Genomic DNA, 25,504 nt, shown 5'->3' with positions numbered 1-25,504 from the left:
GACTCACAAAACACGGCTTTCTGGGGAGACTACCAAATGGGTTAGAGATAGCTTGAGAGAGCAGGGAGTAGAGGCTGGATGGTTTTTCTTGTAGTTAGGAAGTAGGCTTGGCATGATTCCTGCACATACACAGGCTGGAGCTTGCATGGTTTGCACTTCCCACCAGCGTCAAAGGAAGGTGTGCCTGTGCTTTCTTATCAGCTTGCCCAGATGTGAGGAGGAAGGGGATAGGGGAGAGGTGTGGCTCGAAAGCTGTCAGTGGTCAAACATCAGAACTGGAATTGGACTCGTATTTACAACATTATCCTGGAACCATGTGGGGAAGTGGATTCGTGGAAGTGGTGGTGACGCTGAGTATCTCATACACTGCAGAAAATGGCATACACTGGCCATGATCTCAGACTTCCTTTATTCCATGCTACCTAGGCCAACAGGGGACCACTTTCCACTTCTGCATCATTTTTTTAAATAATGAGACAGCCACTTTTTAAATTAATATCCATTTTAAAAATCAAGATGGAGACCAAAAGTTCTTATAAATATGTAAAGGAGAAAAAATTACTGATGTAAGTAATGAATTATCAACTAAGCATGAATAGAATACTTTCCCCCATGGCAAGAGGACTGGTACTTGAAAACTATATCGATATCCTCTTCAGGAAATTCATCTCTCTTAAAGATAGGGCCAGGGCGCCTGGGTGGCTCGGTCGTTGACACTCTGCCTTTGGCTCAGGTCATGATCCCAGGGTCCTGGGACTGAGCCCTACATCGGGTTCCCTGCTCTGTGGGAAGTCAGCTTCTCCCTCTCCCGCTCCCCCTGCTTGTGTTCCCTCTCTCACTGTGTCTCTTTCTGTCAAATAAATAAATAAAGTCTTTAAAAAAAAAGATAGGGCCATATTTTCTTAAAATTTCTCAAAGACAAATGATACAATACAGTAAAATATATATTCACCCCCAGCATACACATTATCTGGAAACTTCAGCCTCATTCAGATAAAAAAAAAAAAGGAATTAAATACATGGTAACTGTTTAATTTTAGTGAGAGTTGATTGACAGTGGGGAATCCAGTTCTTGAAATATGTTAGTCCAAATCTGAGAAGGCAGAATATTCCAGAAGCTTTGATGGTTTAGAAGTAGGTCACCTCAGTAATTAATATCAAGGGCCTCTTTTCTGATTATACAAGGATACCTGCTTATGTGACAAGCACTGGATTAGGTGTTGGGGATACAAAGTTGAATAAAATATGGTTTGTGCCTTTAAGGATTTTATAGTCTATCCAAATGATACTTGGGATTAAAGGGTTCTAAGGATTGAAGGAATAAAAGTCATCTACATGGTTAAAACCGTGACAATTAGCCTACTAAGCAGCCATTTTTACAAAGACATAGCCTCCTGCTACCCAAAGCCTTAAAATAAAAATTTCTGTGAAAAACAAGTCCCAAACTTCAGCATTATTTCCTTAAACAATTTTTTTCTAATATAAAAGGAAGACTAGCCAGACAAGGACAAATTCTAAATTTGGTTTCAAATGTTGTCCATGAAAGACTGGTGACAACTGACAATGTTGTCCAGCCTTCTTAATGTAATAATACTGATTTCCATTTGAAGCAGAGAAAAGAGTGACTTGCAGCTTGCTGAAGTCAGGCACCTCTGAGAGATGCTTTGTTGTGTATTCTGAGGCACATCTTTCCAGGTAATGAGGTGTGAGAATGACTGATAAGCACATAGAATGTGGAAGAGAACAAAATAATAAAACAAACAGGTTCACTCTTAGTCATGATTGCATATAGTAAATAAAGCAAAATTCTTTCACTGAAAATGTTGAGTACAGAGAGTTGGAAATCTCAAAGTTTTTTAAGAACCAACAGTCTAGAATTGCAAATGAATTTAATTCTCTTATCATTATGGTTTAATTAGTGAAGAGCTTTAAACATGTATGACAAATATAAATGCGTAAACTTTATAAGTTAGTGTGCAACTCCTGGTTTTTGTAGGTGAATGTGGAAAAAAAAGTCAATGTATTTTCTTTGTCAACTGGTGATGGGCTCAGCGCTGAAGATTTCAGGTAATGTTTTCAGGAGGAGGATGTATGTGTGGGTGGGGGGAAGTTATCATTCTTCTCCTTATTTAAATTGAGGAATAATGTATTTTGGAAATCCTTTGATTTACATTATTTCATTTCGTTCACATGACAACAATCCTAGTAGGTAAACAGAACAAATATTTTTGTACCCATTTGCAGATAAGAAAACTGAGATTTAGGGAAGTTAATTCATTTTTTGAGGTCTTAATATCTGGCTACTCACAAAATCAAAAGAGAAGGCCAATCTACTTATTCCCAGTCTAGACCTCTATTATACAGCACTGTCTTCTTATAAGTAGTATTCTGCCAGAACCTCTGATTCTGGCATTCTTACTATATGATTTTGATACTTTTGATTTTGTATATAATCACATGTATTGAATTTTAGCTTCTCTTTGAGGGCAAGTTCTGATATGAACCCAAAGAATTCAGAGTAGGGAATGAAGTACTAGATTACTTTTACTAAAATTATGTATTCTTTAAGTATTTGTGAACTTATAGAACAGTAAAAAGAATGGAAATAATATTCATTTGGGATTTCTTCTCTCTGTGTTTGTCAGACCCTTTAATTTTAGCAATTGGGTGAAGTTTTAGACTATAGCATCCTAAACTCCCTTAAATCTCACATTAAGATTTTTTTGAGGCATTAACTATTTTATTTTATTGGTAATGCTGTATGTGTTACTTAATTTTTTATTTTTATTTATTTTTAAAGATTTTTATTTTTATTTATTTATTTAAGATTTTATTTATTCTTTTGACAGAGAGAGAGAGAGCACAAGATGGTGAGTGGCAGGCAGAGGGAGAGGGAGAAGCAGGCTCCCCACTGAGCAAGGAGCCCGATGCGGGGCTCAATCCCAGGACCTGGGATCATGAGCTGAGCGGAAGGCAGATGACTGAGCCACCCAGGCGCCCCATATTTTTAAAGATTTTATTCATTTATTTATTTGGGAGAGAGAGAGCACGAGCTGGGGGAGGAGCAGAGGGAGAGGGACAAGCAGACTTGAATGCTGATTGCAGAGCCCAACACAGGGCTGGATACCGTGACTCTGAGATCACAACTGGAGCCGAAATCAAGAGTTAGATGCTTAACCGACTGAGCCACCCAAGCGCCCCTGTATTACTTAATTTTTTAAATAAATTTTATTTTTTAGAGCAGTTTTAGGTATATAGCAAGGAAACTTTTACCTGAGGTTCATCTTTCATTCTTGGGTTACTGAAATACAAATATATACTGATAAACATGCTTTAAGGGACAAAAAATTGCATTTAAATATCAAATATAGGCCTTCCTGAAGACACTGATATTGTTTTCTATCGTAATGATTTAATATTGATTGATTCGAATATTAGTGAAATCTGTGACCTCAGCAATTTGATCATTTGTCCTTGGTTTAACCTTTCTTCTCTAGGTCTCCATGTAGGCTGTACACCATACCTAAAACAGTAAGTTGTCTTTTGTAGAACAATAAAATGAAAACTTTAAAACTGCAAAGTTCTTACAGAGTCCTGCTATGATATCTGTTTTAAAAAGTATAATGTTTTATCTCCCCCTGGGTGATGGAGTTTTATTTCCCACTGGGTTCTCAGTGATATTTGCCACTGGTTTGTGTGGGTTTATTTAAGGTCATTTATATTCTTTGTGGAATCAAAACTCAAGTTCACATGTGTCTGATCTTTTAAAAAGTTAATTGTGAGTTCTTAGGAGGTCCATTTGGGCCTAGAGCATTTTAAGAATGAAAACTATGATTTCTGACACTATATACCCGAATCCAAAAGGTAGAACTTCTTGCTCTGATCAGGGCTTATTTTGAAAGTCCTGATAATTAGCTTGTTTAATTGGACTTTTGTTTTTAGAATTACTGCATTTTACCCAATAGAGTAATATCCAATAGCAGGAAGACAGAGTGCTGACTTTTACTTAATGTTTTAGCAATGCATTGCATCATTTTAACTAGCTGGACATTTAAGTCCTCCAGGGCTATTTCCTGTCCTTCACAGTGAACTGATGATGTCTCGCAGAGCCCCTGGTGTCTTCTGCAGCTCTATGGTTAAATTCCTCCCCCTCACTTGTGCTTGCAGAATTGTGGGTCAGCCTGACCTGTGCCTGTGTTTTATTTACTGTTTCTGCAGGTAGTTTGGGGATAAATGTGTGATCTTACTCCACTCTAAGAGATTATAGACTGAGGCTGTGTAGTACAATAGGGATAAAATGTCTCTTTTAGGATATCAAGCTGAGATGTAGTAGCTTTGTTTCATGGAGATTTGGTTTGAAATTTCCTTGTCAAAAATATTCAACACAGTGACCTCTGGAGTGGAAAGGAACTAGCATTTCAGAGATTTGAAGCTGTGTATATTATTCCCTCCTCGCATAATTTGGAAACTGGGCAAAATCACAAAATGTGTTCGTCCACTTCGTCCCAACTTTCACACATTTAGAATTAACTTATCTCAAGGTCTTATTTGAGTGACATGCTTGCAGATGTTTTTCACATTCGTTTCTTGGCTCTTTTGCAAGCTTAGCAGCTGTGCACTTGGAAGCTAAGCCTTGTTTTCCTTAATGTGCCGAGGGGGTGCAGGGGAAGCATCAGCTCTAGCCAGTCTAATCTCTGGTAGGATCGTTCAGGAGAACTTGATACTTAATGTTGCCATGTTGGCATTAGCTCATCTCCACATCATCCCTGTGACTCCCATTTTCCTATTGCACTCTCTGGACAAGTTAGGCCATGTTTCCTATCACCCCTTCCCTATCATTCCCTTCTCTTGACTCCTTTGAGATCTGGATGTGGTCTCAAATGGAAGTTTGGCAAAACCAGACATGAACCTTGTAAGATAGATTGGTGGTTCCTGGAGCGATCAGTATACGGTGTCAAGCTCCTCCAAGTTGAAAGCCATAGCGAATCTTATGTAATGGAGAAGAAAAATTACTTCATGTTTTTCAGCTCTGTTCTAGTTCATTTCATGAGCATCAGCAAAAATAATCTACTTCATAAAGATAAAAGCCTGCATTTCCCAAAAGATTGTCCTTATCAGAGAGAACAGAAAAAATTGTGAGGTATGCTTCCTGGTAGAAGTTTCCAAGGAACTAAAAACGGTGCATGAAGTTAATATTGATGCTAAATAAAAACACTGCTAAAATTCTAGATTTCAAATAGATAATAATGTTATTTGTAATAAGTGATATGTAGCGCAAGCACTAAATACCTACTTTTGCTGCCTGGTGAACTTCATTCTTTGATGATGAACTCAAATGTTACCCATATTATGAAGGCTTCCACCATCCCCAAGCCAAAGTAATGACTTCCTCCTCTGTGTTTGTAGCACAACTACAAAGCCCTCTATTACTGAAGGTATCACTGTAGTATCTTTATTTTGTTGGTTAGTTCATTCTATTTATTTAAGATCATGGACTCTGAAGCCAGACCACCCACTGTAGCTCTGGCCCTTGCCACTTCCCAGCTGTGTGATTTTATGCAGTTACTTCAGTGTGTTCTGTGCCTGGGTTTCCTTGTTTGCAAAATGAGCGGGATAATGGCACCCACCTCCTAGAGTATGATCAGAAGTATATGAGTGAATATCCATGAAGGACTTAGTGTCTGGTGCTAAGTACGCATTATTTAACAAATACGTATGAACTGTTTATATGTGCCAGAATCTAGACCAGGCCTTGAGTGTACAGATCTGGGAGAACCTCTCTTCTCAATGCATGTGTGTACTTGTGGCCTAGACACTGAATGATTCAAAAGCACTCAAGGGTACCATTCATTTATTGTATATTCATTGAGCACCTTCTTTGTTCGTTTAATGACCAGTAGTGTTCTAATTTTAGGAATGCAATGGTGAAGAAGACTAAAGCCTATCCCTGGGCTTTTGTTCTGGTGCATGTAAGGGCTATGAAGGAGGTGTGCCAAAAAAAAATGCTGTCAGGAGACAGAGAAGGGTCCTGTAACTCAGCCTGGGCTGCAGCTAAGAATGAGGGAAAACTTCCTGGATGAAATGATGTATCCAGGCAGGGAAGGGGTGGAGGGGCTTGGATTAGGCATACAAGTAGTAATGAAGTCACTGATATTTACTTCCTTTAAGCAAAAAACTCCTGTCCTGTGAAGTTGCGTATTTCCTCTGTACGGATGGAACGATACTACCTTTCCACTTAGGAAATAGGACAGTGATTGTGTCAACAATTTCTTGAAGTGGGGCTCTTCACTGATATGAATATCTTTGGTGTCAATTCCCATGCTGTGGATCAGCTTCTTCTCAAGGAACTTAGTTCTATCTTTATAGCATTTTGCCTGATGTGGTTGTAGTGCAGCAATAGAGATACAGCTGAAATAGCATAAAAATTAGGTCCAGATGATCTGGATTCAGGCCTTAATTCTATCACTTGCTGGCTTTGTACAAACCCCTTTACTTATTTGAGCCTCAGGTTGTCCATATGTTAGGGCTATTAATACAAGAGCATACTTAACAGAGTGGGAGGATTTGGATAAAAAAATTGTGAAAAGGGCTTTATAAGCTGCAAATGCTTTATAGTATAGTATTAATTATACCCCTGAAGAACACATTATTTTCAGTATTTGACAAAAGATTCAGTGAGAAAATAGCATAAGGGTATTTTTATCGACAATTGATACTTCACAATTAGAATGAACACACATTTACAACACCCACCTGGGTATGTACCATGTATATAATCCTGCCTTGTCAGTATTATTACCGGAGGAGGAGAGCAACATGCTCAATATTATTTAGTAGTATGTGGGAGAGCCAGGTATCAAACTTAAGTTTATTTGACCTTATATCATGGATTTTTTCTCATTATGTAACACGGCCTCTTTAGAAGTCTGGCAGCATCTGCTGTATCCTGAAGAATGTTGCTGAATCCTGAATATGTAAACCCTCTGGGCTTTATTGTTATGCCATGTAATCCTTGAAAGGTGGGCTTCACAGTCCTCTAAACTTGCACTTCTTTACTTGATTTTCAACAACTGTGAAAAGGGCCAGGGTGGGGAAGAGCAAGCAGATGGTAGTAACACTGAAAAAGAAAAACCATCTTTCCTCCTTATTTCTCTTGTGTACAAAAGCTGCCATGTCTCACATCCCACATTCTCTGAGAAATTCTCCCCACCCTGAACTCTTAAATCTAGTCTCCTTCTGCCCCTCTTTGCTTCTATCCAGTTTTGCAATCAAAGCCAGAGAGGGTTGATCTCAGGAGAAAAGGGGTGGGGAGCAAAAGTGATCAAATGGGTCATTCCGGAAATCTCTCTCTTTCTCTCTCTCTCTCTCTTTTTTTTTTTTTTTTTTTTTTTTGCTAGTTGAATAAGGAGGAAGCCTGGAAACACTCATACATTAACTTTTTTTTTTTGGTCAAAAATTAATATTAGGTAACATGAACTGTTGTCACATTGCCTAACTTCATTTTAATGGAATGAATTGAATAACATAACTGGTAAAATTTCAGCCACATCCTTGAATATGTCAGCAGAGTACTTGCACCTCTTTCTGTAGTCTGAGAGGGACATGTAGGCCTGAGTTCACCTGAAACCTATATTTTCTAAATTCTGCTGACCCTCCAGTAAGATCCCATTGACTTTATGTCATGGCCAGCATTTATATTTGGAGTTATGCTTTCAATCTCTGAAATGTGTGTTGACATAATCTCCCTGGCTAGGCCTTTATTGTAACAGTTGCAGATGCCTAATTTAGTTTATTAAAAAAGCAAATTTATTAAGCTGATTAACTCCATGTATATATTATTTTCACTATGATTATCAAACTGATCCACAATATATCTTTAAAAAAAAAAACCCCTGAACAGCAGTGTGGAAGCAAGTACTGCTACTCTGGAAAGTAGTCAGTGTCATCTTTGCATATTGCTGATTACATTTGTAGGATTTAAATGTCCCAACAATACAAAATGGTGCTAGAAACAATTGTGTTTTCAATTATCTCTCAACTATTTTTGTAATTTTTGGTGAAGCTGAAGCATTATGAAACTCTAGCATGTGTTTTGGGGACTTCGGTGGTCATGACAATACTAAACTTCCATACAGACTACTTTATCATGCCTCTCAGTGTAAGATTTTGAGCCACCTCTCCCCATTCCACTCCATTTCCATATTATCTGTGCTCTCTTTTTCACACTCTGTTAGTTGATTAGTACAGGGATGAAAAAAAATTGTCCCTGCCCTTGATAACTTCAAATCTTACTGGAACAAACAAACAGTATATACATATAGACTGTAATTCAGTGCAACTAGTCTTACAGTACATAGGAACAAGTTGCATGAATAAAAATGTGGGGTCCTGGTAAGTGAAGGTGAGTGAATTAAGGACTTAAGTAGAATACCTGGAAAGGTTTACAGATCCAGGCTTCAGTAGCCATTTTAATTTTCTAATAATGCATGGACTTGTTAGGGTAGGCTTTTGATTAGATTTTCTTGGCAGAATCTGGAAATTCTTTAATTATATTTGGCAGCTAGGGCATTTACTGTAAGAGAATGTTATCGTGTTGGTTTAGGCACTGTCTCCATTTAAGCAGCACACCTTTCCTTATAAAGCACTGGAAGACACTCAACAGAAACTTAATAAACACATGTTTCCATTACACAGCACTCAGATCTCAAGAGTCCCGACTACCACAACTGTTAAAACAAATCTATTAGAAAATTGAATAACCTTCCAAATGTTTGTCTACTCCCTAATTACTTAGCATTTGCTTTCCGAAAATATCAACTCATGGAATATAACAATATACTTTGTTATGTTTTCTAAATTTAAGAGTCATGCCAACAGATGAACTTAATGGAAAGCCAACAATAACAGTGCAAAGCACAAGACATTTGATATTTAGGAAATCAACTTAGATACAAACCATGGGATAAAAATCCCATTTAACTCAAAAAGAATCAGTTCCATATAAATTATGTTTGTGAAAAATTAATTTTCTTTGAGGAAATACTTAAAAGTTCTCCCTGATATATGGAGAAGGCAAACTCTTATCTATATTCAGATTTTAGAAATGTGTACCTTTTTATAGTTAGCACAAAGCAGAGAACCCCATTTCCATTTTTCAGTACAAAGCATGTGGAGGTTAGCATCACAGTTTTAGGATAGGTATATCCAAACAAAGTACTGGATTGAGTGATTTTTGACAGTAATCTGAGCAATTTAGGCCTCAGGAAGGATATGAGCTGTCTGTCTTTGACAGTAAACAAAACCCTTGGAAAGACCTAAGTTGGATTATTTTGAGGAAGACAGTGTCAGGACTTGAGAAAAAGTTCGTAATTTTCAACTTTGTTTCAAGAGAAGTATTTAAGGGAAACTCTTGGCTGACTGTCAGTGAGTCTGGTTTCCATGACATTTTGTTTTCATCACCCCATCTATATCTGCATGCCTCTTTGGACAGACTACGAAGAAGAGAAAAATAATTATAGATCAAAATACACAAAGTCATTTGCAAGCATCTTGTAGAAATGCTGCTGCTGTTTAAAAATAAAAAGCAAAGGAAAATCAGAGAATAAGATTTTTAGACAGGATACTTCAATGTTTTAATAGGAAGAATGAAACAATAAAATTCAAACAATAAAATTGTGTTTTCAATATGGGACACTATAGTTTAGCTAAGTGTAAGAAACTTAGATCAAGTTTTCCTAACATTGGCTCTGCCTTTGCTAAGTTTGTAATATGAAAAGGGAAAAGATGAAATCAAACATGATTAAATATGGAATATGAAAGAAATGCATTACATGATATAGAAATCTATGGCATTTCTCCATCTGAATCTTTGGCATTTGGGTTGAAGAATTGAGATAAAGGATCATGATGATAATGCTGCTGCTGTTTTTATATTGGGAGGAAGTAAGAGGAGTATAAGCATCAGGTATCCTAGAAAAGGGTATTATTTGCCAAACTAAAAGTTTGAATGCATTTTGAAAATTCACTGTTATCTGATGACTTCATATTTTCATTTCTGATTATTTGAACTCATTCTCTTTCTTGTGAATTACAGTACACCAAGACACACAACAGGGTTTCTATGTATTTTGTTGTTAGGGAGTTAAGTTTGTAATGGGTCTTGAATTCCATGGACTCAAAGGCACACTATAAGTGTAAAATATTGCTTGCATTATTTCTGCAATCCTCTTGGATACCATTTCTGTCATTACCATGTGTCACTGTATTCATTCTGAAAAACTTCTCACATATGTCTGAATGTGGGGCGGGGGGAACAGCTTTCTCCAATGTTGTGGCCACTATTCCCACAAAACAAATCACCCCAAAACTTAACAGCATAAAGAAACTTTTATTTTGCTAATAAATTCTATAGGTCAGTAGTTTGGATAGGTCTATATGAGGATAACTTCCATGATGAACATGTCTCTGTTCCATGATGTCTGGTCTCTTCTGAAAAGACTCAAAGGCCAAGGACTCAATTGCTGGGGCTGAAGTCCTGCTTGTTCCTGTGTTTGCCTTGGGAGCTGGAAGAATTTGAAGATTAGGACTCTGTAAGAGTGCCTCTCTATTGGCATCCTTAAAGAATGGTGTCCTTAGAGCAGCTGGATTTCTTAGGGAGTTGCTCAGGGATCTAAATACAAATGTTCAAGCAAATAAGGTTGAGGCTGCATTGCCCTTGCTTACCTAGCTTTGGAAATCACACAGTCTTTTTTGCTGAATTCTCTGGGTTACAAGCAAGTCTATTCCTATTCAAAGGGAAAGGCATATAGACCCTAACTTTGGGGAAAGGTGTCAAAGAATTAGCAATTATTTTTTTAAAAACACCATAACTAGGATTTATTTCCATTGCATGTAATATTAAACATTGTTTGGCCAAGGACAAAAAACCAAAAAATAAAAACCAACAAACAACAAAATCAACAAAACAAAATCCTTAAACAATTTGTGTATATTTAATTTTTTTTGCTGTATGTTTATTTCTTCCTTTGTTTTAAAAATGTTTATTGATGTAAGATAGAAAACAATTTTAGTGTAAATATTTATACACATGTTAATGGGAGGAGAGGAGCCATTATTTCCTGTTTAAATTGATTAGTGTTACATTTGATTCCACATACAAGAAACCCTGTTTGTAGTGATTTAAGCCAATAGCAGTTTTATTTTTCTGATGTGGCAAGTCCAGAGGTAGGCAGTCCAGAACTCTTGCAGCTGTTTAAGGCAGTCATCAACTTTCTGGGCTCTATTTGCTTCTTGCTCTGCAAACCTCGGCATGAGGCTTTGGTTCTTTTGTTTAAAGGATGGCCGTTCTACCTCTAGGCACTGCATCCAAGTTCCAGGCAAGAAGATAAGGGGGCAAATGAAAGGCAAAAAGTGGTTCCAGCTCTTTGATCAAAACCATTCACTCAATTAACTTCAGCTTAATAACTCATTTGCCAGAACAGAGTGAGATGTTCACCCCTCACCACATGGGAGACAGGGAATAAGCGCTTTGAGCCTAGCACATTTACCTCCCATATACAATCAATGTTAGAAAAGAAGGGGAGAAAAGATGGTGAATCTGTTCCTAGCACTTAGCCCTAGCACTAGAAGTATCTGCCTCATCATGGAGGCAGTGAATGGAGAGGGACCAGAAGAGTTAGGACATGGAAATGTTAGGGTGGAAGTGTTATGTAAGGTTTAAAAAAAAGATGGCTGATGTTGCCACTGTTTTCAGGTAGAAGCAAAGATGGGACCTGTGTGACTGATCTATACCCTAAAGACAATAATTTGTGTTTTATTTATTCATTTCATAATTTATTTTCTGAGGATGAGTATATAGTGTTTTTAATAAAACAGTATAGAGATACAAAGATCCTTGTTATATTGACTTGAATCATGATTGAGCTTGAGCACTTTGGAAAAGAATTTCTAAATTTTTTTAACATGACGTTTTCACTACTCGGGCAGTCCGTAGTTTCATAGTTTCATATTTTCAACTCATGTGGTATGGGTTTTATCAGTAATATACCATAGATTTTATTTCTATGTTTTGACTCACCATGGTAGTTTTTACTGCCTGAGTGAAGCCAAAATCCAGCAAGAACATTTGAGAGAAATGCCATAAAACACCAAACACAACCCTCTTACACAGTTAATGCTCTGACTTATATTTAGAATTTTATAAGACTGTTAGGTTTCTATTGAACTTTTAGAAACTATGATGCCCCAGGCACTGAATGGAGAGTATCACTGTCAGACTTTTAATATAATAAAGAGGTGAAATAATAACAAACTGTTGCTTATAAATTACATGTACCTGTTTCTTCTATTCCATTGAGTCTGTTGAACCCAGACCTAACACAAAATTTAGAGAACTCCAAAAGAAAGCTGGGGATTTCTGATAATATTTTTAGTGATGTTAACACTTTGAAGGTGAAGATATTTGAAAAGATAAATGATTCTTGGAAAAACTTCCTTCAGGTTTGTATCAATATGACTCTTAACTGTTTTGCTAACAGGTTACTTCTCATGCCTTAAACTCTACTTTCCACTAATTATACTCTTCTCTTACCTTTTCTCTATTTCTCAAGTTTGACTGAATGACTTACCTTATCTTTTTATTTAGCTCCACCACAACTGGTCAGATACCAAATTTTAGCTTTAATATTTCCCCTTTCCCTTGCTGTTCAACATGAATCCTATAATCTGATCAGTAATTACTACCATGATACAGACAGAATTCTGCAATTTATAAATCAATTAATTAAAATGAAAATAAATAAATCCTTAAAGCATATATTAAGCAATTTTGTGAACTATTTATTTAAAAAGTTTAGTTAAATGTTCCTTTTAAATGTTAGTCTAGTAGTAATAGCTGAGAACTTACCAAATCCTATAAAAGCTCAGAAATGAGTATCTTACTTGAAGTCAAAACAGAGAGGCATATTTCAGAAATGTTTTTATAATATTGATTGTAATTGTGGACTCTAAGATGAAAAGCTAATTGTTCCTCAAAATACTTGTACTGCTGTAATAAGAAATGAACTCAAAGCCATCTAAAATTTTCCCTACGTGTTGACATTTTGGAATTAAAATTTTTTTTTAATTTAAAATTAAATTTTTAAAAACTAGCTCTTATTACTCGGCAGATTCATATATTCTAGCAGAGAATCAAATATCCCAATCTAGCAAGTATGCTTTCTTTCCTCCTTGAAAATAATTTGGCTTAGCTAAGTAAATAAAAATGAAAATAAACTGCATAATTTTTGAGCATTATGCAATGTTATTGAATAAAAAAATCCAGTATAAATATCTACAAATAATAATATCTGAAAGTAATTAGGCAATCAATAAAATAATAGGAAAGTTTTATTAAAATCTATAAATAATTTAAAATTCAGTTGCAGTAGACAAGAGAAGGAATTATGTGCATAATCATTATTAAGAAAATATTTATTTCTGAACCCCATGGACTAAAACATTTTTCATATATAAGAATATCCAATAGATATGTTTAGTTCCCTTGTTCTAAAAACCCATAGACTGTAAAGTACCTGAAACAAGTTTGTTCATGTAAATTAACTTTTTGTTTTATATAATGCTTTATTTTTCATGCATAGTAGGCATTCAACACATATTTTCTAATGAACAAAATAAAATTGTTGATTTTAAAAAATATAAAACAAAAACATATTTTATTGATATTTAAGAAGAATTTGTTAAGATAGTTGCTTCTAGAGCCCACACCAAAGATAATTATTCCAAAATGAGGCTCTGGGTCCTCATTGTTCTAATAGATCTTAGCCAAAAATGTAAATTAAAGAGCTAAAATGTATTGTCTTACTTTATGTAAGAATGATTTGACTTTTTTTTTTTTTTTTGTAGGTCTCACATTAATACCTGATAAAAGTACTTTAACTTTTCAGGCAATGTTTCTTAAAGTGTTGTCTTGGACTGCCGGCATCAGCATTATCTGAGAGCTTTTTAAAATGGGAGACATAAATCAGACCCTCTGGACTGGAACCCTGGGATTTGCCTTTTAGCAAGCACTCAGGAGATTCTTAACACCCTGAAGCATGAGAACCACTGCTTTTTGACTTCCAATGAAATGGGGTTCCAATGCTGATTGCACTGAAATCATCCGATGCAGAAAACCTCAGAGTGGACCCCAGGAGTTAGGCTCTCCTCATTATGTCCCTTAGTGATATTTGGGAGGTTCCTCACATTCTGCATTCCATGTGCTGAAAGGCAAATTTCCTCATAATCTGCTTGACTTCTTCATTGGGTGGTTATGGCTGACCACATCAGTGATGTCTCCTGGCTTATGACTGCTATCAGGCAGGAAGGGACAGTTCTCCTTCTCTTTACCATTCTTACAATCTTGAAACAGGATCTTTTCTTAATTCTCCTTTAAGAAGCTGTGACCATAAGCTAACTTTTGAAAATTTTCTGTTAGCCTTACGTTCACTTACAAAGTAAGGTGTTTCCTAAACAGACAGCCTGCCACTGTCCTCAGACCTCAGTGACCAGTGCAGAAATCCCCACACTTCCCAATCCCCACTTGCCTCTCCCATCCTGGAAATACAAGTATCCCAAGGTCCAGAGAGAGAGAAATTTCTTTTTTTCTTCACTCAATCCATTCAGAAACATTTTCACTCTCCCCACTAAAAGCAACAAAAGCTGCAGGTTCAGGGCTTAGAACAGCCACTCAATACAATTTATATTGCCAAACAAAACACTTAGATTCGCTCTGTGAAATACCTGCTTTCAAATTATTGGTTGTTTTACTTGTTCCCCAGGAAAAGTGGGCAGATACTTGCTTTTTACTTTGAGTAACTTAGGAGCCTTTTAGGTGGTTTTCTCAAGGTGAAGAAAGTGTTTCTCAAAGCAAAATAAAAGCATTTTACCTTATGAGTTAGAAACTTTGCAGCTTTTAAATGACAATCTTTTTTTTTCTAGTTTCTACACCTCATGACCTTAAAAATCTTTGTGCCAAATTTTAGACATGACACTCTGATATATGTCATATACTTAAGAGGTTTGTCTGTTATTTTAGGCCCCATAAGAATGTTTAAGGTAGAATAAATGACAGGTTTAACATATTTTTTCTAACCATTCATTTCTACAAAATGGCAGGATAGTTAAAGAATGACAGATTGCTGATAGTAAATTAAAAACCACATTTGGCTTATTTATTATTCTAATTTTATTAGATTATTCTAAAACAGTATAATTAATATGACTGCATCCAGATTTCAGTGATGGTAAATGAAAATAGATTTAAGGAAATCTATTAAATAAAATAAAATCTATTAAATAAAATAGTGTTAAGGAACCCTCACCTGGAATGTACCTATGGTATCCGAGTGTCAGTGGATATTGGCTTCCTACACCGCAAATGCTGGAAAGGTTGTGGAAAAACTTGATCACTATATACATTGCTGGGGTGGGAATGCAACATAGTACAGTCACTGTGGAAAATAATTCGGCAGTTTCTTAAAAAACTAAACATGTAACTACCATATGACCCAGCAATTATACTCCTGAGCTTTTATCCCAAATTCACATAACAATTTGTACATAAATGGTTATAACAGCTCTAGTCATAATACCCCAAATCAGGAAACAACCCAGATGTCCTTTCATGGATGAATGGTTAAGTAAATTGTGGTACATCTATATTATGGAATACTACTCAGCAATAAAATGGAGCAGATTACTGATACATGCAACAACTTAAAAGAATCACTGGAGAATTATGGTGAGTGAACAAAAGCAAACCCCAAACAGTGACATACCTATGATTCTTTTTTTTTTTTAAAGTTTTTATTTATTTATTTGAGAGAGAGAGAGAATGAGAGACAGAGAGCATGAGAGGGAGGAGGGTCAGAGGGAGAAGCAGACTCCCTGCCAAGCAGGGAGCCCGATGCGGGACTTGATCCCGGGACTCCAGGATCATGACCTGAGCCGAAGGCAGTCGCCTAACCAACTGAGCCACCCAGGCGCCCACCTATGATTCTTTTTTATAACATTTTGAAATGAAAAAATTTCAATATCATGAGTACATTAGTTGTCCAGGATTAAGGATGAGGTGAGAGTGAAAGGGAAGTGGGTATGGCGATAAGAGGGCAACATGATGGGAAAATTTTGTATCTTGAGGTGATGGAAATGTTCTATGTCTTGATGTTAGTACCCTGGTCATAATATTGTGCTTTTGTTTTGCAAGATATTACTAAGGGAAACTGAGTAAAATGGACACAATCCTATTTTTTACAACTGCATGTAAATCTTCTATTACCTCAAAGTAACAAGTTTATTGAAAAATTGCTCCTGGTGGGGCCACACTCTGGGCTAATCAAATCTAACCTATGAGAGTGGAGTCTGGTCACATCTGTGGCCTCGGCAGCATCCTAAAAATGTTTATATTTTCAATCAGAGATATGCCAATGTGGTCTTAATTACAGAGTTCTGACATGCCCTCCCTCTCCTAAGGCCATTTCACTGACAGCCAGTCCGAGGGTCTTATGCCTATTGTGCTATGTACCCCATCCTTCTTTGACTACCCCCCCACCTTGGATCCAACCTCTATCGTTTTTGCATGGTTGCCTCACTTGAACCACAGTTTAAGGTTTAGGACTAAAGTTATACCTTGACAACAACCCATGTAAATAGACTCTAAGTGCTTAGTCTCAATCATGTCTCTTTGGGGTTTTAGATCCTCATCCCTTTCATTTGCCCTTAAGAAAATTTTTTCTGAATTTTTCTTATTCCAAGCATAAAGATGCATCTTGATTTCCCTTCTCACTGGTCTGGCTATCAAGTGGGGTGCTCATCTGCTTTTTTGCCTAATTGAATCTCAGCTCTGTCCCTTACCTTTCCCATCAGTCTGTGTTGCTGGTATTCCAGCATGGTTGGGACCCCAACCCCCTGGCTAATTCTTGACTACCCTGTAAAATGTAGCTCTCGCATTGTTATTCTCTATTTTGTCTTTTTGTTTGTTTGCTCTCCAGCAGTTATTATAGTATGTGATTATTTTGTCTTTCTACTTTTCTGTTCACTCAATCGAAATTATAAATTTCATGAGAGCAGAGATTATTGCTCACTGTTATGTTAATTGTCCTAGTATGGTACCTGATACAAAGTAAGTAGGAGCCAGTCAATAAATGATGTTAAAAAAATGAATAAAATTGTTGAAACACCTTACAAATGTTCAGTTGCAAATAATATTTTCATATTGTTGAAAACTTTCCAATAACTAGACTTTCCAGCTAACTAGATTTTGAAACAACATAATGTACTAGAAATAGCAAGTCTGGGAAACAGAACTGCTTCTTTCATTTATTGCCTGTGAACCTAGGCAAGTTAACTAAACTCTCTAAACCTTCCTTTTCTTTTTTGTAAATTTGGAACAATGATTCCTATCACCAGGGTTTTCCTGAAGATTAACTGAAATAATGTAATAACACAGGTACTGTGGCTTTCATAGAATAGTTGTTCAATCACAGAATCTCTTCACCAACTCCTCAATCTAGTGCATTTTTTGGACAGAGCTACTTTATTTTTGGAAGTAGGCAAGTAGAAGAAAAAATAAGTTCAGATTAGTGAAATTATTTTTAAAAGACATTCAACATTTGTTGTGGAGTATGCATTTGGTTGTCTTTAACCCTGTCTGTATCTGCATCTACAATTATTTTTAGCAAAAACTGATGTATGTAATCATATTCTTTAGAGGTTATAAGGACCTTAATTATCCATTATGTCATGAAAATGAACTTATTGAGTTGAGAAAGTTAAGTTTACCAATACATTTTAGAAAGATTTTAAAAGCACTGAGAAGTTACCAGTGTGATAATGTAATCCAGGAATCTTTCTATTCAACCAAGTTATACTATTTCTTGTGTTTCAGAGTGGGCATTTTGGGAACATATCTCACTTGCTGTTACATTTAGGTAATGCTTAAATTGGCTTCCTACTATAACACAATTTCTGATTAAACATAAATTTGGGTATTAAAGACTTTAGAGCACATACTGAATGGAGCACTGGGTGTTATACGCAAACAATGAATCACGGAACACTACATCAAAAACTAATGATGTAATGTATGGTGATTAACATAACATAATAAAAAAAAAGAAAAACAAAGCAAAACAAAACATAAATTTGGGGGCCTATTTCACCTTCTGCCACATTTGGAAACTTGTTATACTGTTACATTTTATAGAATAGAGAATGTGTCTAAGTCTGAAGAAGCTGTATCTTAGGTGCTCTCCCCAGGAGGATTGAGTTACTAAATACTCTTAAGATGCGGTGGTCTCATGTTATAAGTAATTGAATGCAATCTTCAGATGTTGTTCTAAGATATATCTTTTTATCTTAAAATCTTTTATCTTAAAAACTTAAACACTAAAAATGATGATGATTTTCTCTCTTAGATATTGGATTCACACACAAAAAAGTGGATAATGATGAATATAAGACCCTTAATGAAATCTGAACTGAGTGCACTGTTTGGGAGATTACTTCTTTTGAATTAATGTTTATTTAGTAGTAACTACTTTAAAACACATTGCAAAATAATTCTGATTTCAAAATCTTATTGCATACAATGTTGGTTGAGAAAGCTACTCAGAAATTTCTTCCTCCTTATGCTGTTTTTATTAATGTAGTTGCTGAAGAATAAGCTTTACATTTTAGGCCACTCAATCTATTTGAAATAAACCTATAGAAATTCATGAGCGAAACAGGTGCTTAAAAATATAATTTCATTACTTTCAATTTTGTAATGGCAAGGACATCTGCTCCACAATGACTGACCTCTTTGTTCATTTATGTGTCATGCCAGTTTTATACATAGGAGGGCAAAACATTCGGAGTTTCATATATAAGAGGGCAAAGCATTAGGGGTGGTTTCAGAGTATTTTTCTTCTCAGTTTCAGATTTGCTTCATTAGCATGCTTTCCTCTTATGTACAGTGGTTGTTGTCTTGGTGCATAAATGGAAAATTTTTCAATGGAAATTAATTTTAAAGAATGAAGAATGCAATAGAATATTAAGTTCAATAATCTATATGAAATGAACTATTATAGCATTTATCCTCATGGCAAAGACCTTTGTGAGTTATCTTTCTCATTTGTAAAGATAGATAATATAACTCAATAATCCATCATTAGTTCTTTAAAATTTACCCTCTGCAGAAACACATTGCTCATACTTCACTGATATGAGACAATTTAAGAATGAGTTATTTTATATGCTTATTTGAGATTTGGCTATAGTCTATAAACAGCACTGTTGAAGAAGGTCAAATTGTGATTGATGTCCCACCCAAAATATGATTCAGCTAGTCAGAGTGATTTAATTTAGAAAATTCTTTCTCTGCTTACTAAGCTGATCAGTATTCATTACTACGTAATCAGTAGGTAATAGGTTGGGATGAAAACAACCACTGCCTGAAGATATCCTTAAAGAAAAAAAGACCTCAGTTCTCTTATATATAAAGGAAGATGTCATATTTCAGTGTCACTTCTCAGAAAGCTTCTGATTGTTGACATTTTCCTGAAAACCACCCTGACATTGCCAATGCCTCGTTCCACATCACTGGTGTAATTATAGGATGATTTGTTTTTGGATATTTTACCCAGTAATAAGTGAAGAAGACCCCTTCTCTTTTTTGAGTCAAAGGCAAGTGCTAAGGAATGGATTCAATGATTAATTTAACAACTAAGAATATGGAGTAGTCTTCAGATTTTTTGACGAAGGACATTAAGTCTGAATTTCCAAGATAAGGACATTATATGGGAAAATTCAAATGAATTTGCACAATGGAAGAAAAGTTATAGTGCCATGATATTACATAACTGGCTCATTAATACTGCCATCTTGAACCAGTTATCCCAGAATCATATTAGATCCAGAATAATAGACTTCAGGCATTGAAGTATTTACTGGAATCTCTGATGAATCCTACATGCATATGAAAACTTAAATACTTATAATCAAGACATAATTATCTCAAAATGGTTTCTGCATTAAGAGTTCTTGTCATTTCTAATTTCAGGGCAGGAAACGAATGACTCAGTTGTAGGGTGCTTCAATACAAATTAACCTTAGAGTGCCTCAGAGAGAAACAGGAAGTAAACTAACTATACCATTTTATTCTGTGTATATTCTGCTTGAAACTTTAGCAGTATTCTGTAATTTCTCAAAAGACTGAAAACAAGATTTCAAGCTCTTTTGGTACTCTCATAGGAAGTAAAGCAGTAGTGCTTCCTGCAGCCAAAGATTTATCTAGATTGCTCTGATGAGAATATACACTATTGCTGGCATACCAGAAGTTAGAAAGTCTTAGAATTAAGCATTCATATTTCCTTTTTTTTTTTTTAAAGATTTTATTTATTTATTGAGACAGAGAGAATGAGAGACAGAGAGCATGAGAGGGAGGAGGGTCAGAGGGAGAAGCAGACTCCCCGCCGAGCAGGGAGCCCGATGCGGAACTCGATCCTGGGACTCCAGGATCATGACCTGAGCCGAAGGCGGTCGCCTAACCAACTGAGCCACCCAGGCGCCCTTCATATTTCCATATTGATTGTGACATAACTGATAGAATTGTTGGATTCTAGGTCAACATATAATGCATTGGAATATGTTGGAAAATGCTGCTCCAATCTATTTCTTGTAACCAGTAAGGCTTTCAGCTTTGATTTGTGCCCAAAGCAAAAGAAGGCTTTGCAGCCAGTGTGGGAAATACATGTGTCTACCCGTTGGGCCTTATGACATAACAGATCCAATAGTACTTGAAATAACTATGATAGGTAGGGATGCAGTTAGGGAAACTCAGGAGAATGGTAATGAGGGGCACCAGGGTTTTGGAGCACCTGGATACTATCTAATTGTGAAATAAATATCATCTAATTATTGAGCTATAAATTCAGGCCTATACAGCTGTATTATGTCATCAATGATAATGAACTTTAGCAGAAGCTAAGATATAAGTTCAGTTGCTTGAGCATGTGACTCAGACCCAGGTGACACTTTGTTTTGTGGCATTGCCACTTTTCCTTCAAAGCTATGACATCATGCGTGTGAATAATGCTATTCCAGTCCCACTCAGAGATGACCCTGAAGGACACTGGGTAAAGAAAATTCTAGAAGACCGAAGTTCAAACATTCATCTGGCTTTTCCCCCTCACCTAGAAGAAAAGAAGGCCTGAGGTGATGTAGATATATATTATGTTATTCCTAGTAGCTGAAGTTTTGGCCAAATGATCAGGGTCTTCAAAGGCATATAACTGAAGAATTATTGACTAGAAGATCTGGGCTTCAAAGAGGTATGTGAGGATGAACAACTTCAGAATGGCCACAGAGTATGGATTTTTGTGTCTCATGATCATAGGGATCTACTGCATAGAAGACTGTCAATAATCAGATGGACAAGAAAAGTGAGTTTTAGATATCATTTAGCTTTTCTCTATAGCCAACCCAGTGCTTACACAATAATTGTCTGTAAAAAATGGCCACAGGTCAGGGGTGTGGGCTATGCAAGTGTCAACAGTGTAGACTTCCTCTCACCAAGCCTAATCTTACTGCCACCATTGTTGAGTGATCAGCCTGACAACAGCAAAAGCAATACTGAGCCCTCAATATGATATTACTCCCTAGTGGCCATAGACATTTAGTTTAGATACAGATTTGTCTTTCCCATACATGAACTTTTGCCATCCCCATCACTTAGTTTTGTTTACCACCTTGCTTTTCCACACAATATTGCTACTGACTAAAAAAAAAACCAGAAGAAATGATGAATAAGCTTATATCTATGGATTCATTATTGTCTCCATGTACTCCATCATCCAAAACAGTTGGCCTGATAAAATGGTGGAATAATCTACTGAAGACTAGAATGGTAAAGTGATCTGTTAAAAGCTTAATCACAGTGCTGGCTAGATAAAAGCCCTTTGTGAAGCTGAGGTGATGTCCTACATGATGTTATATATGCTCTGAGTTGCAACCAGTGCATGGTGATTTTTTTCTTTAAGCCAGGTCCTAGAACAAAGTGGTGGAAGTAGGATTAGCTCCTCCAAATATTACCCTTAATGATCACTTGTAAAATTTTGTTTCCTATCTGATGCTTTGCTGGCTTAGAGGTCTTAATTATCAAGGGAACGATGCTTCTACCAGAGGATTCAATAACTTCCATTGAATTGGAAGTTGACCACTTTGGGCTCCTCTGAGAATAGCTGAGTAAGCTATATTTCTGATAAGGAGATATTTGAACAGATATTTCAAGGAAGTTAGATGGCTAGTCATAGAGCCTTATAAACAAAAAACATTGAACCAAGAAATGTATAAAGGTGTCAATAAAAGCTGTGATTGATCTTGTTTACCAAGGAGAAATAGGGTGCTACTTCTTAATGGGGACAGAGAGGAATATGTTGGGAACCCTGAATTTTTTTTTTGGATGCCTCTTTGTATTTCCAAATCTAGTGATAAAATTTAGTGGAAGACATAGCAACCCCTCAAAAGTAGGATCACCCATGGCTCAGGCCCTTCAAGAATAAAAGTTTGGGTCACCACATACAGAATCATAAACATCAAGAGTTATGCAGAAGCTGAGACTTTATTGCCAGACAAGTTAGCCTGTCACAGTTTGGATGCTGGCAAGAAACAGACTGTTGGGTCATTCAAAAAGACTTGACTACTCACCATAATAGTAATAGATGAGGGTCAGCATTTGTGCTGGTCCTCAAACATCAATTCCCACATAGAAATACAAAATGGTCAGGCAATGTATATACATACAGTGAGTGGCATCACAGAGAAGAACTCTGAGTTTAGGAAACCCAGTCCTTTATAATGGATAGTAAGCCTGTTTGACCTTTGCCCCAGTGGGAGACATTGTCTTTATTATACTGGAGAATAAATAAAGTTACTCGTTGCTATGCATCTATCCTTGAAATGACAGTCCTGTTTGCAAAATAGGCAGAAACTTGAGAGATCCATGGAGAACTGTCTTCCAATGACTGGTTTAGGTGCTGCATAAGGGCAAAAGCAAATAGAATGTAGTAGAGCAAAGATGACTAATTATGATGTTGTGATCGGTTTCAGAATCAAGGGCTATGATAACTATATATTTTTTTTATCCTTGCTTTATTGTGTATATGCTTGAATATATTGTTTCCTCCCCCTTTCTCTACAGTTTCATATAATTTGTATTGTTTGTGATTAACATTTTATTCATTACTTACATTACAAGCCATTTATCAAAGGAGGATTCCTGAGCTAGAAAATAAATGAACATTATCCAGACATCAATACAATAATTTATGGGGCTTTTTGTCTTTCTTTTCCGAGAGAAAAGTTGAGTATACCTTTGTTAGTATATGAATAGTTGTATTTATGTTAGTTGGAAGTATGTGTTTGATATTATTGTTTGGAAGGTAACAATGGGCTAAAGACTGGGAATGGACATTGAATATCCAGAGAGTAGAATCTACCTGATGTTGTTACTGATTCTCAGTTCTATCCTGACATTCCAAATGCTGCAGGACAAAGCCTAGAAACTACTTACTCCCTTGTCAGCAGAGTGCCAGCTAGATTCTGCCAATCAGAAGCTTAAGCATAAGATTTGGAAGACCGAGGAAGAGTTCCAGTCCCAGCCAGATTACCACAGAATCTGTAAAGGTGTCCCATGTGAGAAAGTCAGTGACTCTTCATTCCTTTGATAAATATTTATTATGTACTTATATTGTACAAGATGTTCTAGATGCTGGGAAGACAGCAGTGAAAAAAGAGAGGAGAATAAGAATAAAAATATATATAATATGTTAGATGTCAATAATTACACTCAAGAAAAATAAAGCAGGCAAGGGGGATAGAAAGTAATAGAGGTGCTATTATAGGGGTAGCTGAGGAAGCCCTCTTTCTGATAAGGGGATATTTGAACAGAAATCTCAAGGAAATTAGATGGCTAGTGATAGAAAAGGCCTTATAAGCAGAAAACAAGTGTAAAGGCCTGGAGGTGGGAGTATGTTTATCCACAAAGGAGTTTGGGGAGGGAAGAGAGAGATGGGTGATGAGGCCACTAAAATTGAAGGGGGTGAGATTATTCAGCACCTTGGGTAGCAATGGTCAGGACTTTGGATTTCATGTCAAAAGAGATTGGAAGGTACTGGAGGGTTTCATGCATAGTGGTGACATGATCTTGATTCGAGTTAAAAAGATGTGTGGATGCTAGACTCTTGGGAGAAACTGGGAGGCAGGTGAGTGCAAATGAAGAGATGATGGTGGTATGAACAGAGGTGATAGTTAGATGATGGTGGTGAGAGGTGGTCAGATTCTGGATATACAATCAATATTCATTTTTCACAGATTCCAGGTTTGCAATTTTGCCTTCTCACTAAAATTTATTTGTACCCCCCAAATCAATACTCACAGTGCTTTATTTTTTGGTCATTCACAGACATGCACGGGCACAGGGTAGCAAAAAATTTGAGGTGCTTGGTGTGCACATTACCAGCTGAGTTCCAACAAGATGACACTCTTTCCCTTTTTGTTTCAGCTCCCTAAATAAGTGTCCTTTTCATTGTATATTTAGTGCCACATCTTTTTCACTTTTGTGCCTTTTATTGGTGATTTTGCTGTTTAAAATTATTCCAAGCATGGTGCTGAAGTGCTGTCTGGAGTTCCTAAGCACAAGAAGGCTGTGATGTGTCTTACAGAGAAAATATATGTATTAGATAAGGTTTGTTCAGGCATGACTTCTAGTCCTGCTGGCCATGAGGTCTGTTAATGAATCAATGGTATATATTAAATAAGTGTTTATACAGAAACATATATAAAACAAGGTTATATATTGATTGGTTGATGAAAATGTGACCAAAATGCACACAGGAACATAACTCTGTTTTCCCCCAAGGAGCAATGATTTAGGATGAGCTAATTTGATGTTTGCAGTGACTTTATAGGACATAACTACTGTGCATAATGAGAATTGGTTGTATCTTTAAGATAGTGACAGGATATGCTAATGGATTGAAAATGGATTATGAGAGTAAAGGAGGGCTCTAAAATATTTGGCTTAGACAACTGACAGAAGAGACTTGCCATTTGCGTATGTAGGAAGACTCTGGGAAGATCAGGTTTTGAGAGTGAGGGAAAATCAACTTTGATATTAGACATTAAGTTTGAAATGTCTACTAGACGCTTAAGTGGAGTTATTGAGTAATCAGTAAGACATAGGTTGGAGAAGGAAAGATGGAGGAGGAGTAGGGGACCCTATTTCAACTGGTCCCCAGAATTGAGCTGGATATCTACCAGAACACTCTGAGCACCCACGAAACCAGCCTGAGATGGAAGACGATCTGGATCTCTATAAACAGAATATAGCAGGCGGTTGGTTTTGAGGTACAAAGCGGGGAGCCCTGATTCTGTGGGCAGATATCGAAGGATAAATGGCAGCAGGAGGGTGCCTGGCCCTGGGGATCCT

This window comes from Mirounga leonina, unplaced genomic scaffold (assembly GCF_011800145.1).
Source record: "Mirounga leonina isolate KUSES-001 unplaced genomic scaffold, KU_Mleo_1.0 Mir_165, whole genome shotgun sequence".
NCBI classification, from domain to species: Eukaryota; Metazoa; Chordata; class Mammalia; order Carnivora; family Phocidae; genus Mirounga; species Mirounga leonina.
Note: the sequence above shows the minus strand (reverse complement) of the source record.